Consider the following 13,267-nt stretch of genomic DNA (forward strand, 5'->3'; position numbering starts at 1 on the left):
CAAATGGTTTGCTCTACTGTAGTGGAAAGGTTTGTGTTCCAGATTTACCAAACGTGAAATAGAAAATTATTCATCAATGTCATGATGCACCATCTTCTGGTCATTCTGGAATACAACGCAAACTCATGTTCATCTCGAGTACTTTTTTCTGGCCTACGATGTGCTTTGACGTGCATAAATACGTAACTCAATGCTTACAATGTTAGATTAATAAGTTAGAATGATTTAAAGTTGTTGGTCTTTTGTATCCCTTAGATATTCCCAACATCAAATGGGAAAGTATCTGATGGATTTTATTGTTAGTTTACCTCGTACATAGAGGGGTCATGATGTCATTTGGGTTGTCATTGACCGACTAACAAATTTGCCTAGATTTATTCCTACCAAAACCACGGTAACCGCTCAAGAATTGGCTTATCAATTTGTTGATGAGTTATTTTGCTTTTATGGATTACTGATTGATATTATTAGTGACAGAGATTCCAAGTTTACTAGTGACTTTTGGACTCAGGTCTTTAAGAAGCTAGAAACTACGTTGAGCATGAGTTTTGCATGTCATCCTTGTAGGGGATGAACAAGGCCGTCAGTGCGGAAGAGATCACACAGTATGAATCTATGAGGAAGAAAATACTTGCGTATGAGAGAGGCAAGAACAAATTATGTACACACACACAGAGAGAGAGAGAGAGAGAGAGAGAGAGAGAGAGAGAGGCACAAAGAATATATCTATATTCTTAAAGGGGCAACCGTTACAACAATGAACAACCAACCTTTACAAAAGGTTACAAAGTCACTTTATATAGTGACTCACTTAGGGCAACTGCCCTTTATGTTATTTACAGAAATAGCCCGAACTTGGGCTCTCTAAGAGGATAGTGTGAATACGTCCATTATACATTTGTATTCGACACTCCCCCGTAATGGGCGTATACATAGGTTGTCTAAAAAATACAGGTATAGGCATAGGTTCTCAAACGGGTCGGTTTTGTTCAAATCGGCATGATCCGTAGACAGAAGACCGAACTGGTCGGGTCGGAAAAGCTGAAACCGATCGTCAGTGAACCGATGTCTGTTGTCCGAAACCGTCCTGCGCTATGTCCGGCTTCAACCGGACCGATATGTTGTTACGCCCATCTGTTGCCGAAGAGTTGCGACATTATCGGTTGTGGATATCTTCTCTAAACCAATTTTCCCGGAAATGACGCAGTCCCGAAAGAAGTGATATCGAACTTCGATATGCTTGGAGGCATTGTGATGAACCGGATTTTTCGACAAAGCAACAACACTCTGACTGTTGCTGTAGACAACTGGAGCCGAGTCGGAGTTGACTTGCCGAAACGTGTGCGCCAACCGACCGAGCCATAAAGCTTCTTTCGTTGCGTCGGAGGCAGCTACATATTTTGCTTCGGTCGTTGAGGTGGCTGTGCACTCCTTGAGTTTCGACTTCCACGAGATTGCTCCATTGCTGAATTTAAAGCAATATCCGGTTGTTGACTTGTGACTGTCCACACAGCCGGCGAAGTTCGAGTCGGTGTAACCGACTACGCCTGAAGTTGAGTTCGGACCGAAAAGGATGCCGTGGTCTTTTGTGCCAACTAAATATCTGAACACATGCTTAACTGTGTTCCAGTGAGATCGGCCGGGATTGTGCATAAATCTGCTGATGACTCCTACGACGTGAGAAATATCAGGCCGTGTCGCGACCATCGCGTACATTAGAGAGCCTACTGCCAGTGCATACGGTACCAACTTCATGTCTTCCCCCTCCAGACCGGATGTCGGGCAGTCTCGTTGAGAAAGCCGAAGATGAATGGGGAGCGGGGTCGAAGCAGACTTGGCCGATTGCATGTTGAAGCGCTCCAAGACACGTCTGATGTAGTTGGTTTGAGACAGAAAAAGCTGTCTTTTGGCGCGATTTCGACTAATCTTCATTCCGAGTATGTGTCTTGCTGGACCGAGGTCCTTCATGGCAAACTTCAATCGCAGTTTCCGTACGAGTTCGGTGAGCTCTCCGGTATGTCGACTGGAGAGTAGCATGTCGTCCACGTAGATGATGAGGAAGACGGGAGAACCGTCTTGAGCAGTTTTGGTGAAGAGGCAGTGGTCCTCATCGCTCTTGGAGAAGCCGACCGACTGGATGAAATCGTCAAACTTCTTGTACCGCTGTCGGGGTGCCTGTTTTAGGCTGTAAAGACTCTTCCTGAGTCGGCAGACTAGATGTTCCTGACCGGTGGCCACAAAGCCTTTCGGCTGCTCCATGTAGATTTCCTCCTTTAGATCACCGTGGAGGAATGCCGTTTTCACATCTAGCTGAATCAGCTCCAAATTGTCGGCGGCCACAACACCGAGCATGAAACGAAGGGTTGTTCCCGGCCTCTTCGTAGGCCTGCTCTCTTCCTCCCTCCCGGAATGGTTATCTGGGAGTCCGCTCCGCCCGGTTCTCGTCCGGGTCCGTTCGTCATTCTCCGGATTGCCGGGTCCCGTTTTCCTGTCGCCATTGACCTCTCCTATAGGACTCACGCCGGCACTCGGGCCAACCGCCGGATTGGTGCGAAGATCTCATGGGACCGGTCTTTGTTCTCTTCATCCCTTGTACTTCTCCTGAACTTGTCGTTTCTCTCCTCTTCGCGTTCTCGCCTCCATCCTCCATCTCTTTCGGTCTCACGTTGCCACGTCGACCGAACTGCCGAAGTATCCGGATAGGACGTGGGGTAACCGATTTTTGCAACGTCTTTCGGTGACTCATCCGGACCACCGCCCCTTTTAGTGGTGTCGGTGGATAGCATACGCTCTGTGATCAATCAAGCCCCGCCTGAGCTTGATTCTCCAATGTCCAGAGTTTCGGCTCCGATGCCGACCTTGCCAGACTCGTTCCGAACCTTTGATCACCTTCCTTCGAATTCTCGACCATCGCCCGATCGGTCTTTCTCCCCATGTAAAAGAGGGTGGCTCGTCCCGCACCCTCTTCCGTATCGGCACCTTCATGCCGAATCCGGCCTTGGTCGAACAATCCACGACCGGATTATGCTTCTTCCGAATCGGAATGCCGATCTTCTTGTGCCTCTTCCGTCCTCGGCCTCCTCGCAAGCCGTTTCCCATCCATCTTCGATGGCATCGTGCCAGGACTCCTCGCCGGCGCCTCCCTTCTCTCCGGTCTCATGTCGGCACACGGGCACGATCACTGGAGTCTCCGGAATCCCCGTGGAGCGCTCTTCTCCGCTCCTGACCTTGTCCTCAGTCGGCAATTCTCCGCAAGTCGAGAGGGCGTTTTGTTCCGCACCTTCTCCCGTGGTACCATCGTATCGATCTTCCGCCATCTCGTGGGGCAAGACCGTCTCCTCGGTCTTAGCTTGGGGCCTCGATCTTCCCTCTTCCTCGAGCATCGCCACCTTGGCCCCAACGCCGACCCTTGCCAACTCCCTTTGCCGTTCAGCCTAGTCCCGCTGTGATGGCACGCCGTCGCGCGTCTTCCACTTAGCCTTCTCGGCTCGCTCATCGTCTAGCCGTTGGCACACCCTTCCGACCTTCGACCAGTCCTCCGTAAGCCCATTCGCTCTGTCATCGTCTTCGAGCTCCATCCTGATGGCCTCCCGTTCCGCTCGGTCGATCGACTTGACGAACAATAGGACCTTGTCTGTCCCCACCAAACCTTGTTCCCGCTCCGGGAGCCGAGCAAGCCGTCGCTCGAACTCTTAGAACGCCTTGGTCGCGCCCCAATGGGTCTTTGCCGATGCTACCCATTGGTCGAAGTCGTGTCGTCCCCGACTCTTCCGCCGTCCTCCGTATGCCTTCAGGAGCGCCTCTTCGAAGGCCTCCCATGAACTGTTGGGAGACAGGTCCCTCCGGATAGGAAGGGAGAAGGACAGTGCGGATGAGGAGTACCCGGCTACGGAGAGCCGGATGGTGCAGACCTGGCTACGGAGAGCCGGATGGTGCAGACCCGGCTACGGAGAACCGAATGGTGGAGACCCGGTGAGAACCGGATGAGGAGTACCCGTCTACGGAGAGCCGGATGGTGCAAACCTGGTGAGGAATGCTCACCGGATGAAGAGACATATTCGTAAATATGTTTCTGAGAGTCCATTGTGGCTATATTTGTAAATAGCCGAAAAGTCATATTAGTATAAATATGACTTAGGGCAGACTTTTAGAGCTGGTTGGTCATTCTTGTTGGTGCAAGGAGAGAGAGAGCGCGTAACTGTGTACAGAGAGAGAGAGAGAAAGAGGTTGTTGCCTCTGTTGTAACCGCTGCCTGTGGCGAGGATCGTGAGTGTCGAAATTCCGTGCTCGGCCACAACCGAGGAACTGGATCGATTCACAGAAAACGGGAAATACAACAATGCACGAAAACAATAGAGAGAAGGGTACACTGGATGTTTTACGTGGAAAACCCTAAATGGGAAAAACCACGGGAGTGCAAGACTCCAACTATCACTATACGCGGGAATGTACAATGGCGAGCTGCAAGGCGACGACCTTGAGCTCACTGTCCTCGCCACAGGCGGCGGTATTACACAGAGGCGTCGACCTCTTCCTTCCTCTTTCTCTCTCACTCTCTCTCGGCTGCTCTCACTTCGCTCCCTCTTAGTGGAAAACAGAAAAAAATGAGCAACAACATAAACTGTTTGCCCTAAGTCATATTTATACACATATGACTTTCGGGCTATTTACAAATATAGCCTCAAGGGCTCTTGGCAAACATATTCACAAATATGTCCCCGCATCCGGATCTCCCTCCGGGTACATTCGTCATCCGGCTCCGTAACCGGGGTCTTCAGCATCCGGCTCCGTAGCCGGGGTATTCATCATCCGGCTCCATAGCCGGGGTCTTCATCATCCGGCACCGTAGCCGGGGTCTTCATCATCCGGCACCGTAACCGCAACCGGGCTTGCCGTCATTCATCTCCGGACATCCCATCCGGAGGGACCGAAATCCCAACAAACTCCCCCTTCACTTCGGCATGGGATGTCTCTCCAATCCGACCCTCTTCCGGCACGCTTCCAGCTTGTCGGGTGTGAGCACTTTGGTCAGCATATCTGACCCGTTCTCTTCCGTGTGGATCTTCGTCAGCATGAACTCCTGGTCTTCTATCCTTTCCCGGATCCAGTGATATCTTCGCTGGATGTGCTTCGTCCGGGAGTGATAGGCCGCGTTCTTCGCAAGGTGGATGGCACTCTGACTGTCGCAGTAGAGTCGGTACTCCTCTTGCCGGATACCGAGCTCTCTAATGAAGTCCTTCATCCATATTATTTCCTTGCCGGCTTCAACAGCCGCCATGTACTCCGCCTCCGTGGTTGACAACGCAACCGTCTTCTGCAACCTCGACTGCCACGAAACAGCTCCCCCTGCATACGTCATCACATACCCTGATGTGGACCGGCTGGTATCTTCATCAGCCGACATATCCGAATCGGTAAAGCCGTCGAGTTCGGGCTTACCGGAGCCGAATCGGAGGCACACGTTTGCCGTGCCCTTCAGGTATCGGAGTATCCACTTGACCGCGTTCCAGTGGTCTTTGCCGGGATTGCTCATGTACCGGCTCACCACTCCGACTGCGTATCCTATGTCCGGTCTTGTACACACCATTGCGTACATCAAGCTTCCGACGGCAGAGGCATATGGTACTTTCATCATGTCCTCCTTCTCAGCCTTTGTCTTGGGGCTCTGCTTGCTGGACAACTTGCAGTTTGCCGGGAGGGTTGACCCGACCGGTCTTGCTTCCGACATGTTGAACCGGTGAAGCACCTTTGTCACGTACTTCTCCTGTGACAGCCACAACTGCTTCTTCTTCCGGTCCCGGATGATGTGCATCCCTAGTATTTGCCTCGCCGGACCCAGGTCCTTCATTGAGAAGGTTCGGTGAAGAGCCTTCTTCAGCATCCATATCTTGACCTGGTCCCGTCCGACGATCAACATGTCGTCCACGTATAGGAGGAGTATTAGAAAGTCTCCTCCTTCGAACTTCTTCACAAACACGCAGTGATCGGACTGCGTTTTGTGGTACCCTTCGTCGGTCATGAAGGAGTCGAACTTCCGGTACCATTGCCGGGGAGCCTGCTTCAGTCCATAAAGGCTCTTCTTCAACCGGCATACCAGGTGCTCCTTCCCTTTCTTCTCGAATCCTTCCGGTTGCTGCATGTAGATCTCTTCTTCGAGGTCACCGTGAAGGAATGCCGTCTTCACGTCCATCTGTTCTACCTCGAGGTCCATGCTTGCCGCTATGCTCAGCACCGTCCGGATGGAGGTCATCTTCACTACCGGGGCAAATATCTCGTCGAAGTCGACGCCCTTCTTCTGCTGAAACCCCTTCACCACGATCCTGGCTTTGTATCTCGGGGGGTTTCCGGCATCTCCCGGTTTCAGCTTGAACACCCACTTGTTTCGAAGTGCCCGCTTTCCTTTCGGCAACTCCACAAGTTCATATGTGTGGTTCTCATGCAGGGAATCCATCTCGTCCTGCATGGCACTCAACCACCTGCGGCTCTGGGTGTCATGCTTTGCTTCTTCAAAGCTCTCCGGCTCCCCCTCGTCGGTTAGCAGCACGTGCTCTGGTTCCGGAAATCTCCGGGGGGCCCTTCTCTCTCTTAGAGGATATCTCCGTTCCGGAGCTTCGGTAACCGGTTCTTCCGATTCTTCTTCATCCGAATCCATTTCGGGATCGGGGCCGGTTCCGGTATCATTTTCATCTTCTTCGGCCGGTTCTGTTTCTTCACCGTCTTCGGCCGGATCCTCGAGTGCTAACCGGTCCCTTGCCGGTCGGGACTGCTCCACGTAGAGTTTATCCTCACCGGTCGACTTTGAGCTCTTCATCTTCTTCTCCGACTCCCAGTCGGCGAGTGTCTTGTCCTCCATGAAGATGATGTCTCGACTCCTGAATATCTTCTTGTCCACCGGGTCCCATACTCGGTAGCCGAACTCGTCGTCGCCGTAACCGAGGAATATGCATGGCCGGGTCTTTGGATCTAGCTTTCCTCTCCGGTCCTTTGCCACATGCACGTATGCGAGACACCCGAACACCTTCAGATGCCGGTAGGACACTTCCTTACCGGTCCACACTTTCTGCGGCGTGTCTCCGTCCAAAGGTACTGAGGGTGATCTGTTTATCATGTATGTCGCCGTCGACATTGCCTCAGCCCAAAACCCCTTGGGTAATTTCGCATGCGCCAGCATACTCCGGACCCTCTCCATTATGGTCCGGTTCATCCTCTCGGCCAGCCCGTTTAGTTCCGGCGTCTTCGGCACAGTAAACTCGAGCCGGATTCCCTTCGAGCGACAGTACTCCTGGAATTGCCCCCGGTATTCCCCTCCGTTATCCGCTCGTATCGCTTTCAGCTTCTTGCCGGATTCCCTTTCCACTCTCGCGTGGAGTTCTTTGAAGACGGACAATACTTGGTCCTTTGTCTTCAACGGTGCCGTCCACAGCTTCCGGTTGTGATCATCAATGAATGTTACGAAGTACTGGGCTCCGCCATGCGACTTCGTTTCTACCTGACACACATCGGTGTGCACCAACTCCAATGGTGCGCTACGTCTCGTCGGTGGCCTTGAGTGGAAGGAGGTCCGGTTTTGCTTACCGGCCAGGCAGTCGGTGCACTTCTCCAGGTGCACATGCTTCACTGGAATGAGGTTGTCTTCTGCAAGCCTCTTCATCCCCTTCTCACTCATGTGGCACAGTCTTTTGTGCCACAGCTCACCGGCAGTGTCGGCTGCCACATTCAGCTCTTCCAGACATAGCCGGGAATTCATCAGGTACAGTGTGTTGACCTTCCGGGCCCGAGCCACTATCAGGCTCCCCTTGCTGAACTTCATGACACCGTTCCGGATGCTACCCGTGTAGCCTTCATCATCTAGCCTCCCGGCCGAGATCAGGTTCAATCGGACCTCCGGAACGTGTCGCACATCCTTCAGCAGCATCTTGCATCCGGTTGATGTCATCAGCCACACGTCTCCTATGCCGGCTATCCGGCACGTACCTTCATTTCCCATCCGGACACAGCCGTGCTCACCGGCTGTGTAGGATGAGAAGTATTTCTTCTCCGGGGTCAGGTGGAACGACGCTCCGGAATCGACCACCCAGGTCATCTCTACACCGGCAAGGTTCAGCTCCCTCTCTTCGGTAATAAGCATTATCTCTTCTTCACTTGCCGCGAGTGCCGTCGTTCCTTTCCGATCCTGCCCTCGCCGATCCGGACCTCTCCGGTCCGTGGCTCCCCGGTATGCACCGTTTCTCTCCGGTGATTTCTTCGAATCGGTGTCGTCGGCTCCGTTGTCCTTTCGGTAATGCCGACAATTCTTCCGGAAGTGCCCCGGCTTCCCACAGTGGAAGCATGTTGGCCTTCCTCTTGACTGCGACCGGGTCCCCGACTTCTCCCGTCTTTGCGGACTCCGGTTCCACTGTCTTCCCCGTTCCGATTCGGTAAGCAGCGCCTTCGAGTCGGAGACCGGTTCTTTATCTCTCCGACGCGCTTCTTCGTTCAAAATACTTGTCTTTACCGTTTGTAGAGACAAGTTATCTTCGGTGCAGGAGGTGCTGAGAGTCACCACCAAGTTCTCCCAGCTGTCCGGCAATGTACACATCAGGATGATGGCTTGCATTGCATCCTCCAACGGGAACTTGATCGCCGCAAGCTGGTTCACGAATCCCATGAACGTGCTTACGTGTTCCACCATACTCTCGCCGTCCCGGTACTTGAGGTTCACTATCTTCCTCATCAGGGAGGTCCGGTTCAACGCATTCTTCCTCTCATAGAGGCCCGACAGCTTCCGCCACATCTCATATGCGTTGGTGTCGTTCGCCACATGCTGTAGAACGCTTACATCGACATATTGTCGGATCGTCGCTACGGCTTTCTGGTTCAGGAGCTTCCACTCCGACTCAAGTACCCCCTTCGGTATTTCCGACCTGTCAATCGGTTCGTACAGGTCCCGAACAATCAGAAGATCCTCCATCTTGATCTTCCAGTCGGCGTAATTCTGCGCATTCAGCACCATCATGCCCGGAGGCCCACTACCGGCGCCTTCCATTTTCTGTGTTACCGTCGCTCTGATACCACTTTGTCGAAATTCCGTGCTCGGCCACAACCGAGGAACTGGATCGATTCACAGAAAACGGGAAATACAACAATGCACGAAAACAATAGAGAGAAGGGTACACTGGATGTTTTACGTGAAAACCCTAAATGGGAAAAACCACGGGAGTGCAAGACTCCAACTATCACTATACGCGGGAATGTACAATGGCGAGCTGCAAGGCGACGACCTTGAGCTCACTGTCCTCGCCACAGGCGGCGGTATTACACAGAGGCGTCGACCTCTTCCTTCCTCTTTCTCTCTCACTCTCTCTCGGCTGCTCTCACTTCGCTCCCTCTTAGTGGAAAACAGAAAAAAATGAGCAACAACATAAACTGTTTGCCCTAAGTCATATTTATACACATATGACTTTCGGGCTATTTACAAATATAGCCTCATGGGCTCTTGGCAAACATATTCACAAATATGTCCCCGCATCCGGATCTCCCTCCGGGTACATTCGTCATCCGGCTCCGTAACCGGGGTCTTCAGCATCCGGCTCCGTAGCCGGGGTATTCATCATCCGGCTCCATAGCCGGGGTCTTCATCATCCGGCACCGTAGCCGGGGTCTTCATCATCCGGCACCGTAACCGCAACCGGGCTTGCCGTCATTCATCTCCGGACATCCCATCCGGAGGGACCGAAATCCCAACAGTGAGCACGAGGTCGTTGCCTCTGTGAACTCACTGTTGTACATACTAACATAGTGATAGTTTGCAGTGTGTGAGCTGCCGTGGTTTTTTCCCTAGTTTGGGGTTTTCCACGTAAACCTCCTGTGTACTCTTCTCTTCTTTGTGTCGTGCTTTCATTTCCCGTTTTCTGTGCATGAATCTAAGCTCGGTTGTGGCCGAGCGTTGCATATAGGGGAGCGTTTAGTTCCTGACACGAACTATGAGCCTCACGGAGCTCCTTTAATTCTGCATGCATCCGGACAGCTACGACCCGACAGAAGAACTCCAGCCTCAATGCCTCGTCTACGCCACGCTCCTCCATATCCGCGTTGTAGGCTCCCAAGTAAGATGGGACTTCGTCCCCATTGAAACGGCCGACTCTTTCGACCACTCGCTCAACCGCTTGTTGCGCTGCTTCTCGCCTCATCACCACTCGTGCCGACTCCAACACCACTTCAGCCACCATCACCGCGAGGTCGTCTTCTTCCAACTCCATCCTCCCTTGCCGCCTTTCACGTCGGGTTCACCAAAAGATGTCGCGTTGTTACGCGCGTGCGTGTAGAAGGGCGGGACCACGGGGGTCTCGGACGAGGGAAGAAGGGAAGCCGAGAAGATGATTCCGGACGCGTTCCGGAAGCAACCAAACGAGAGAGGGAGAGAAAGAGAGAGAGAAAGAGAGAGAGAAAGAGAGGGAGCGCGCCCTTGACGCCGACTCACACACACACACACACACACACACACACCGCGCCGACCCAACTCACGCCGTTATGTACGGGCAACGCAGGGAAGGGAACACCAAAACACCCACACAAACAGAGACACGAGTATGCACAGACGGATACTTGTATGTATATTACAAAGGGGGGGAGAATACATTCCCGGCCTAGAGCCGGGCCACGGTAGGGTAGGTTACAACAACAGTTTGCTGCCAAGCGGCCTTCCGGGGAGCTCTCGGGCTCGTCACGCAGAGCGGGGTCTTGCACAGGAGACCGAGCAGAAACAACCCTCAACGGTCGACCTCCCTGCGAAGAAGAAGAAGAAGAAGAAGAAGAAGAAGAAGAAGAAAACTAACTCTAAACCTAACGGTATACCCTCTAACACAAAAATGGGCAACCCTTTCACAAAGGGCGCTCCCTTCCTTTTATAGAACAAGGAGAGGGATGCGTTACAATGTGGGATAAATCCCGACTTACATGGGATCGTCTGTCCCGACTTGACTACTCTTCGGCGCCATAAAGGTGCCCTCGTTATTCACACTAAATGTACAAGGGTGAGCACACATGCTGCACCCCGCCAATGTAGCCAATGTTTCCCGGTTTCCGCCTCTGGCCGAAACTCTTCACGACACCGTTCCCATCTGCGATTTGATCTCCGCAACTTGCTGTTCCTCCTTCAATTGCTTGATGATTATGACGTTGTCGTCCGCCTGCTCCTTGTAATGCGTCAATTGCCCTTGATATGTGCTTTGTAATTTTTGCAATACCGTTGTCGCTCTCTCCCTTTCTTCCTGTTGCTGCCTCTGGAGCTCCATCCGGACCTTCTCCGCCTCGTCCAACCGTCTTGTATTTTCTGCTCGTTCGTCGGCAAGCGCCGTCGTGGCCTGATCAACTTCCTGCCGGAGCTCGGCCATCCATTCCTTATGCTCTGTTTCCAGCCGTTTGTAGTCCGGGTGCAGGTGCTCAAAATCATCTGTCTTTTGCTTGAGTCGTACGTTGATCTGTCGACGGGCCCGGTCCTCGCGGTCCTTCTGCTGGCGGAGCTCCTCCTTTAACCGTTCAATTTCCGTTTCCGCCATCTTCCGCAGCTTGTCCTTTTCCTGCAGCACTTTGTCTTTTTCCTCCCTTAGCTGGTCGTAAGCTTGATGGCCTTTCCGAAGGCTCTCCTCTGCCCGGCGGAGGTTCTCAGCAATCTTCTTTAATTTTGCTTCGGCTGCTGTCTTCAATTCCCGTTCACGGCTCCTTAGCGCTTCTTGTGCGGCAAGTTCATCTCTCAATTCCGCAAGCTCCTGGGCTTGTGCCGCATCTCTCTTTGGAACGGTTTCCGTTGCTGGGGTCTTATTAGTATGTACAAGTTGGTTTGTTTCTTTATCCTGTACACTTATCAGAGTCACTGGTGCTTGGATCTGTGTTGCCATTAAGGCCATTTTGGCCATTTCTGCCGTGACCTGATCCAAGTCTTTTTCAAGGCACTGGAATCTGGACCGGGCCGTCTCTAGTTGTTCGGTTGTGACGAGCAACCGTTCACTTTGCACTCTTTCTTCCGCCTCAATATACCCCACTGCTCCGCCACAGGCTACCGGTGCATTGTTGTTGCGCTTGCACGGAGGTTTGACGAATGGGCTCGCTTGTGGGTGGGTGGTCCTGCCTGATTGCGCCGAGTTGCAATTCCGTTTCTGTCCGTGGACCACCCTGCTGTCCTGGTTCCCCTTGTGCTTCTTCTTGGTTGGCTGAGGGAGGCTGAATTGACCTTTCCGGTTCTGGCGGAACGGGACTTGCCAGTGGTGTAGGGGCTTCTGATTCCGGTGCCATGCGCACTGGTTCCGGTTCCTCCCTTGGCGTGGGAATCTTAGTATGGGGAACCAGTGTTCCCTCCATCTGAGGGTGCGAACGTTTCCCGACAGCCTCAACGGTCCTTGCCGACGACCGTTGCTGGAGGTGCTCCGTGGGCTCCTCCTCTATTTCCTTTTCCTGAGTCCCGTCATTGATTTTCGCCGCCACGGGGTCCGCTTCTCTATTCACCGGTCGGCGGAGTGTAATCTTTACGGGCCGTACTGGTGGTTCCTCCTGCGCATCCGTTGGCCGCTTCCGGCTGGCGCTCTCCTTTCCCGCCTGTTCTGCATCCACCGCCTTCCCCTTAGTGGCCTTAGAGGCCAACAACTGTTGTCTTTTGGAAGCAGTCTTTGGGGTGCTGTCCGCCACTCTTCCCCGCTTCTTGGGCTGGACAGGCTAGACGGGTGGCACAAGCAAGGTGAGCCACTGCGTTACTGCGTGCCATATCCTCCGTCCGTCTCGGCCTTCTTTGCCGTCTTTTCCTCTGACGATCTTTGATCGCCGCACACAAACCGTCTGCGATCAATACCAGCCAATCCACCTTGATCCCTTCATAGGTGGCAATGATCATCCCTGCCCGGTTCTGCGGCATGACAGGGGGTCTAGGGTACACATGGTTGTATTCATGGAGCACACGGGCAATCTCGCGGAACAACATATCTCCGCTGCCCTGTGTCTGGTAGCCCTTGCTGGCTAGGGAGTACTCACCAAAATACTTGATGAGTTGCTCCGAGGTCGGATTGTCGATTGTGAATATGCCTCCCTCCGGAAGGCCTGTTAACGCACGGATCACCTCCGCCGTTATGACCTCTATGTCGATTTCTTTGATCACCTTGTCGGCTTCTTTGTGTGGCGGTGCCTCCTTAATCGTCAAGAAGCCCTCGAGCCCGTGTTGCTTTAGCCATTTCTTGGCGGCTTCCGACAGCGTTTGCGGGTCCATGTCTGTGTCGAGGTCGGATTGTGGTGGCGAGGTTGG

This window comes from Azolla caroliniana, unplaced genomic scaffold (genome assembly GCF_043228905.1).
Source record: "Azolla caroliniana isolate FFs.n. ecotype wild unplaced genomic scaffold, voAzoCaro1.0.p SCAF_1, whole genome shotgun sequence".
NCBI classification, from domain to species: domain Eukaryota; kingdom Viridiplantae; phylum Streptophyta; class Polypodiopsida; order Salviniales; family Salviniaceae; genus Azolla; species Azolla caroliniana.